This window comes from Equus asinus, chromosome 4 (assembly GCF_041296235.1).
Source record: "Equus asinus isolate D_3611 breed Donkey chromosome 4, EquAss-T2T_v2, whole genome shotgun sequence".
Lineage (NCBI taxonomy): Eukaryota > Metazoa > Chordata > Mammalia > Perissodactyla > Equidae > Equus > Equus asinus.
This window is the reverse complement of record NC_091793.1, coordinates 92,901,029-92,909,486: the sequence shown is the minus strand read 5'-3', so window position 1 is coordinate 92,909,486 and position 8,458 is coordinate 92,901,029. Positions and strand designations below refer to the sequence as shown.

Genomic DNA, 8,458 nt, shown 5'->3' with positions numbered 1-8,458 from the left:
TTCATGTTGTCTTATCTCGGTCTCTTTCAGTGCAAGCTGACAGTGTTTCTCCTGATATAATAGTCTCAAAAACCTTGTGGATCTCCTGTGCATATCACAGGTATTCACACCATTAAATAAGAGGGCCCTCCACAGATCTTTTCTGGATAAGCCCATCTTGATTCCTGGCTTCCCTGAGTTGACTGAGTGGATCCATGAGTCACACATCTAATCTCTTCAGCTAAAGGTTGCCCAACTATATTGTCAGCCTTCTCTCCAGAGCATGCTTTTCTAACAATGAATCTCCTAATTTTGGCATCACTTGCAATCTGAATAGGCTGAGAGTTTCTCAAATTGTCAAGTACTGGTTTTGCTTAACAGTTCTTTCCTTAATTTATCTCTTTCCTCTCTCATTTTACTGTAAGCAGCAAGAAGAAACTAGGCCACATCTTCAACATTTTGCTTGGGTAGCCAAGTTTATTGCTTACAAATTCCGCTTTTCATACAACAGTTAGATGCTATTCAGTCAAATTTCTGAAACTGTGTAACGAGGATCACCTTTCCCTTATTTCCAATAGCATACTCATTTCCTTCTGAATCCTTACAGCAAGGCCTTTAACATTCGTATTTCTACCAATGTTCTGTTCGTGACAATATATGTATTCTCTAATGGAAACTTTCTCTACTGTGCTCCTCACTTCCTTCTGAACCCTCAACGGCAGTGTCTTTAATGTCCACGTTTCTACCAACAGTCTGTTCAAGACAATTTAGAATTTTTCTGTCATACACCTCATCATCTTCCTGCCTTTATCCGTTATTCAATTCCAAAGCCACTTTCAAATTTTTAGGTATTGTTAAAGTATCATGCCACTTTCTGGTACCAAAATCTGTATTAGTTTCCTGCAGTTGCTGTAACAAGTTTCCACAAACTGAGTGGCTTTAAACTATAGGAATTTATTCTCTCACAGTTCTGGAGCCTAGAAATCCAAAATCAAGGTATCCACAGGGGCACATTCCCTATAGAGGCTCTAGGGGAGAATCTATTCTTTGTCACTTCCAGCTTCTGGAAGACGTCAGCAGTCTTTGAATTGTGGCCACATCACTCCAATCTCTGTCTCTGTGGTCATACCCCTCCTCCTCTTTTATGTGTTTGTGTCTGATTTTTTTCTGCTCCTCTTTTGTAAGGACATTCATGATGGCATTTGAGGCCCTCCTAGATATAATCCAGGATAAGCTCCACTTTTCAATATCCTTAAAAAAAAAGTAAAATAATCTTCAGAAAAAAAACACCCCAGTCCATAGTTGTATATTCTAGTTGTAGGTCTTTCTAATTCTTCCATGTGTGCTGCCACAATAGGAAGGCTACCGACAGACGAGTGGTGCGGTTCTGCGCCAGGGAACCAAACCCAGGCTGCCAAAGCGGAGTGTGCCAAACTTTAACCACTAGACCACCAGGGCTGGCTCACTACTCACCATTTTTGCTGTATAAAGTGATACTCACAGGTTAGGGATTAGGAAGTGGGGAGGCAGGAAGCATATTTTCAGCCCATCACACCCTGCAAAATTATTACCCTTCAGGGGCAAAGTGTTTTTTGTAAGACTATGCCACCAGAGGTAGATTCAATCCACCTGATCACTTAGCTCTTGTTTAGAGTAGGGTTTTGATTTTAAATCTAAAAGATGCTTTACATAGATTTTGATAGAAGAGAAAGGAAAGCATGGTTACTATTTCATTAGGAGGCTTGTGCCTCTTCATATAGTGGGCATATAAAGATTTTAATGTTGAGGGCTAGTGTAAGAAAGTGAAGAGACAGAAGCAGAATTGGACAGACTGTTGCTATGGTGATACAATTAGTATTTCTTTTGACTTCCCTAGGAAACCCTGCAGACAACTTTTCTACATGCAGATACTTCGCACAGTTTGACATCCTCTTCAGTTTCCTTTGTTTGAACAAAACGTATTCCCCTCCTCAGCAGAGAAGCATATTGAAGTTATTCTGCTTAGCAAAGATCTTCCTGCTGCTCATTTCCTTCCTCTGCCAACACCTAGACACATACCCGACACATACACCTGCGTGTCTGGTAATAATCTGCTTGCCTTTAGCCTTCCATTCTTGTAATCCTGTAATTTTAAATTTTCATGCACTTCATAATCTCATGCTGAGTTCTTTACAAATATAAACGTCCAGCCTAGCCATAAAATACTGAATCTGAATCTCTGGGGATAAGGTCCAGGCACAAGTGTGTCAACAAGTTCTCCTGGAGATTGTGATGTCCATCAAAATATGAGAACCCTCCCCTAATTTATTTGAAGTCTCCTGACTGTCAACCATGAGTCACTGTCTTAAGTCATTGCTTAATACCCTAACTTTCTCTCCTATTTCTTTTGAACCTGGTTTTCAACCAACCAGATACCTGATACTGCACCATTAAAGCCAGCTGCCTGCTTATACCTAATACCTGTTGTCAGACTGCCCTGGTGGCAGGACCTGATCAGCTGGTGGGGCAGCTATGTACTGCCTGTCTTTACTCTGCAGGCTACTGAATGTTAAATGCTGGAATTCCTTTTATTGCCTAATAATACAGCTTCCTCTGATGATCTATGGAACTCCGGGAACTGGGTATTAGTTCTGATTCATGGTGGTACCTGTTACTGTCATTAGAGCCTCTCCTGTTATTAAGAAAGCATTGGCTGGAAAATAGACAATGTTTCAAGCATTATAGCCCCACCAAGAGCCACAAAACCCAAACCAAAACACTGAACCCAAAGCTCTGAGCCATTATGATGAGTTATTTATATTATCCTTCCTACAAAGGAAATAGGTACTCGGATAGGTTCCATGAAGCACACATCACACTATTACAATTGTCTATTTACTAGTCTGTATTTCCACTAGATTGTACATCCTGAGGAAAACCCATCTTTTTTACTATTATATTCCCCACATCTCACATAGTGCTTAGCATATAATAGTCACACAAAAAATATTTTTTGAAAAATAATTGAAACAATGATTAGATACAGTTGTAGTGAGAAGACTATTTATCAACCCCATCTCCCTACCTGGTCCTTAACTTCCCTCTCCAATGACCTCATTAAGTGAATTCAGGGAATAAAGCTCATGTGGCCTCACATACAATACAGTCCTAGGAACCAGGACTTTCCATCTAATTAGTCCTATTATGCACAAACATAGATTGTCCATGGTCCATGAAGCCTTCCATATTGTATCACAACAGGCTCTGCTGTCTCCAATGGATGAGCTCTCATAAGCTAGAACCTGAGTAGTGTCATTCAAGAAGTGCAGCATCTCTCCCATTTAGGTTGCCATTGAACCCTGTAGATCTGTATTCATTTGCTAGGGCTGCCATAAGAAATGACCACAGACTGGGTGTCTTAAAAAATAGAAATTTATTTTCTCACAATGCTGGAGGGTAGAAGTCTGAGATCTACATGTCAGCAGAGTCAGTTCTTTCTGAGACCTCTTTCCTTTGTAAAATCGGTCATCTTCTCCTCACGTCTTCACATGGTCTTCCCTCCAGGTGTCTGGGTCCTAATCTTCTCTTCTTATGACAGCACCAGTTACATTGGATTAGGATCTGCCATAATTCCTTCATTTTAACTTAATTACCTTTTTCAAGATTCTATCTCCAAACACAGTCATATTCACCAACTGGGAGTTGAGACTCCAAAATATGAATGTTGGGGGGCACAATTCCACCCATAATATCTCCAAATGCCACTCTGCTTCACTCTGTGATCAGCACGAAACGGTCATGGGGCCAATCCTTTTCCCCACCCTAGAATAAGGATTTAGTTTACCAGAAGAAACAGACCACAAAGTGAGTTTCTAGCCCAATTAGCCAAAGCCCCTTCTATAGGACACCTCTACTTAAGATAATTCTGAAGTGGTCAGAATCAGTGGGCTTCCTTGAAGCTTTTTGCTAATTATTGGTGGCAATAATTGCAGACTGTAGTCTTTGAAAAGTCTCTAAAGGAGATTTCAGTGGAAGCATTACACGTTAGTTTATTTGAATTCCATAAATAACGAAATACTATTTGTAAACCACCTTCTGTTAAAACTTCATTTGGTCCCCTGGGTCCTCAGAACTCTCCCTCAGGGCTTTAGCAAGGTTGAGTCCAGCTAACTCAAGATTCTAAATATTCCCACCATTGTTAACCGTGTAGGGTATGAATGGACAACAAATATCAAGTTTCCTTGACCATCCCTACCACTATTCCTCCCTCTGCAGAATGGGTGGCCATTCATACACCAGGGACAAAATCTGAATTATCGAAGCCAAAGGTAGTCCCGTTACTCCCACCACTAATTTATTTAGAAGTGGGCACATGTCCAAGTTCCAACCAATAAGACTTGAGGAGAAAACCACTAAGAGCTTAGGGGAAATATTTCTCATCCCTAAGAGATAAATATTGAAGAGATCACACCTTGTCTGTCTCTTGACATTGCACTCTGAAATAACCATAGATATGTTACTACTAGCCCAAAGCTAAAGTCAAGAAATTATGAAAGAAAGAACAAGATAACAATACTCTGAGAAGCAGCTTGGGAGTCCTGACACACAAGGTCTTGGCTTCTTAGAATATTAAATTATATATACACATACGATTTTAGCCAATTTCCTTCATACTTTCAGCTGATGGGATTTTAAGTGAATTGTTAATTCAACTAACATAAACCAAGGAGATACCATGTGTGAGAAATTTTGCTGGGTTGTGGAAATGCTGTGAGGACAAGACAAATAAGCTCTCTATCACAAAGGCTGACATTAAACAAATCAATTGCATTTTTTAAACTTAACTAATTCTTATCAAAAAACACTACAAGAGAGATACAGGATAAAATGAGAGTGTAAAAGAGAAAGGCTTAAGAGAAGTTGAGCTGAAGTTTGGTATCAAAGAAAGCTTCCCTGAAAAAGTGACAATTAACCTTAGATAAAAGTACCGAGTGTTTTTGGAGCTCCTATTAAGGAGTGATCCTCTTCCTGTCTGGAAACTGTGATATTTTTCTCTTTAACAAAGTAGATTCACAGAGAGTTCTTACTGTCCTTTTGTTGTCAAATTCTGAACAAGAATAAAAATAAGTCAGAGTCTTCAAATTTTGAAGAGCAATTAATTGGTGTTGAGAAGACCTGGGTTAACGTCCTGGCTCTGCCACTTAACTGGCTGGCACCAGAGACAGATGTTAGGACAGCTGTTAAGTCCTAATTCTTTATTCTATAAATGGGGATGAAAATACCTAGCCCATAGGGTTGCTATAAAAACTAAAGGAAAATAAATATATAAAACACTTTACATAGTGACTGACACAAAGAAAGTGCTCCATAAATGGTAAACATTGTTTTTTCTATTTACCACGTGCCTGTTATTCTCGGTGCATAATACAGTATATCTCCAAATATGGAAAATTTTGGTATGGAAATCGTATTTGAGATGATAGTGTTGAATGAAAACTACAGCTTTCCCAACTCACTCTATTGATCTTACCATATTATTTGTCAGCACATGATTGGTATTGCTATCATTCAAAGATGATTAACAGCCAGACAAAAAAAATGACCCATGTATGGAAACTTGAGGGAAAAAAATTAAGGAAGAGAAATGAAACAAAAAGTAGATTTAGATTATAAGAGGAGCTACCACAGGAAACAGAAGAAGTGTTTTAACAAATAGTTTTCCATAGTTTCAAAATATCATTATACTCTAGTGCTGGCACAGCCTAACTCTCCCACTCGTTATGACTAAAATCTCTGGACAAAGTACAACAAGCAACTACCTGAGGAGTGAAGAGTTGACAGTCATAGACAGACTGAGAAGAGCCAAAACTTGAAGAACAACACTTAAGAGGTGAAGATCTAGATTTGGGGATAAGCTTAAGTAAATATAAAAAATTATTTTAAAAGATGAAAAAGTGATTAAGCGACTAGCAGGTAGGTAACAGTTATCAAACACAATGAAACATACACAAACTAAAGATATTTGGAAGAAAACTAAACTATTTAAAAAGTTTATGAAGATAATAGTACAAGAAAACTTTCCTGAAAAGAGGAAAATTTGGGAGTGAGGATTAAAAAACACAATGGTAACAAGAGAATTCACAAAAAATGATCAAAACCAAGATATTATTTTGGTTAAATTTCTGAACTGCAAGGATTAAGAAAGACTCAAGGCATCCAGGCAGAAATAAAAGGTGTCACTTAAACAGGAAGAAAGATCTGATTAACTTTAGACTTCTCCATCTGATGTCAAAAGATAGTAGAGAATTATCTGTAAAATGGTAAAGAAAATAAAGCATAACGGAAATATTTTATATTCTGGCTAAGATGTGCTTCAAGGAAATATGACTTAAAGAGTCAAGAACTGAGGAAAGGGAGAATCTATGAGCCCTTCTTGAAAAAACTATTAGATAAATAAAAGACAACAATCAAAGGATGTATCAAAATTAGTTACTCAGAAATGGAGAAAATATAAAAAGAAGATGGGAAGTAAGAACCAAACACATTTAAATATTATGCATGAAAAAAATAGCTATTGGAATTAAGTTTGTAGAATAACAATGCCATAAATCTTGACAATGTAAAATAATAAAACATTTGGCAAAATCTGGAAGATGCATGTGGGAGAGACCAAGTATGCTAAATTTCTTATTTTAATATCAGAATCAAGAGATATCAATATCCAAAGTTGGAAAATGCAATTTGAAAAAAGTACCAATGTATTAAATATTCTTTCTTTATCATTATACCTTTCCTTGTACTTTAGATAATATGTTAGGAAATAATGTTAATAAAAATTTATTTTAAGTTCAGCAATTCTTTCACTTTCTTTTATTTTATGCTTCCTTCTATAAATTCAATAAGACAAAATAAACATTTTAATTAAAATAGCGCAAGAGTATGATCTTATTTGTGGAAAGTTTTTCTATTGGTATTAGTTATCTGTTTATCCATCCATCCATCATCCATCCATCCATCCATTCATTCACGTATCTACTTACCTACCTACCAACGTAAGTACTTATCTACTTACTTATTCTTGTATTCTTTTTATTAATAAATACACTTATGAACTGGTGAACTCATAATTATATAAATGAAAAGAGTCTTTTTTATTTTGGGAGGATTAAGAAGACCTCTAAAGTTTGAGACTTTGGCACTTCTTTATTCTGACAGCACATAGTACTTACCGTATCTATACCAATATTTAATAGAATCTGTTAAACATCTGAGAATGAACCTTATTGGTGTTTTGCAAACATCAGAATAGAAAAAAAAATCATTTACTTCATTATTTTATGTTATAAAAAACTGTTTTATGGTCCAAAGCTCACAAATTAGAGCAGAGCAGAGAATTAATTCTGAATTCAAGCTATTTGTGATTTTGGAATCATGGAAGACTGAACTATATGGAAATGTTTGATTAAGGAATGCCACATCAAAGCAACTTGGTGTTTCTAATTGCTTTAGCTTACATAAACTCAGGCATTGACTTTGAAGAGGTTTCCTCTGGCCCTTTGTAACTGATCTGTGCCTGTGCTGTTGGTAATGGTGACTTGATTTTCTCTAGAAGGATACTCAGGCTCAGTGAGATAACTGTGGCATGTACTTCACCTCTTCTGTATTATTTTTCCTCCAAATCCCCTAGTGTTACTAATCTTTTATAATGTTTTCAATTCAAATGGTGAAAATTGAATTTGTTTTCTATAAAGTTGCTTATTTTGTTGAAATGTAATGTTTGTACTTAAAATGTTTTCAAAGAACACGAAAATGTATACATTGCTAAATAGATACTCTCCCCCTCCAGATTCCGTTTTTTGGTGACATGCTTATAAGGAAGTAGAAAGGAAGACACGTGGAGGTGCTGGGGATTGAACCCAGGGCCTCATGCATGCTAAGCATGCGCTCTACCACTGAGCTACATCCCCTGCCAACTTCTCAGTTTTTTGGTGGAAATTATTGTCAGCAAATTCCTTTCACAGTCTTTTTTTCTGAAAAGTTCTTTGTTTTTTAAAAGCATATGTATCCTTAAACACACACACACTCCAAAAATACAACTCAGAGCATATATTTATACTACTCTGAATTTTGCTTTTTTGACTAAAAATATGCCTGAGAGATCTCCCCAAATTGTCACCTACAGAGAGCTACTACTTTGTTATTTTAATGGCTGCCCCTTAATCTATTCCATGTATGTGCCACGAATGATTCAAGCAAATTCCTTGTTGGACGACATATTTTTCCCCCAGTTTTTTGTTGTTATTGTAAATTTTGAAGCATTGAACATCCTTGTATATATGTCCTTGCACACATGCATGTATGAGAAGCTGTCCAAGTCAGAGGTCACGTATTTACCCAACTCCTGTAGGGGTGGCATTCACACCACAGACTATGGGAATGGGACCCTCTGCAGTTACGCAGTGCATAACCTATAAATCTGTTCCCAGTGGCTATGAGCAAG

The 8,458-nt window shown here is 37.1% G+C and overlaps 1 non-coding gene across 1 annotated transcript; it reads right to left on the bottom strand.

The window, feature by feature from the left end:
- Positions 1-7,853: 7,853 nt before the first annotated feature.
- TRNAA-AGC (transfer RNA alanine (anticodon AGC)) lies at positions 7,854-7,925 on the bottom strand. The gene has a single exon. It is a non-coding gene; the product is annotated as a tRNA-Ala (tRNA).
- Positions 7,926-8,458: the final 533 nt, after the last annotated feature.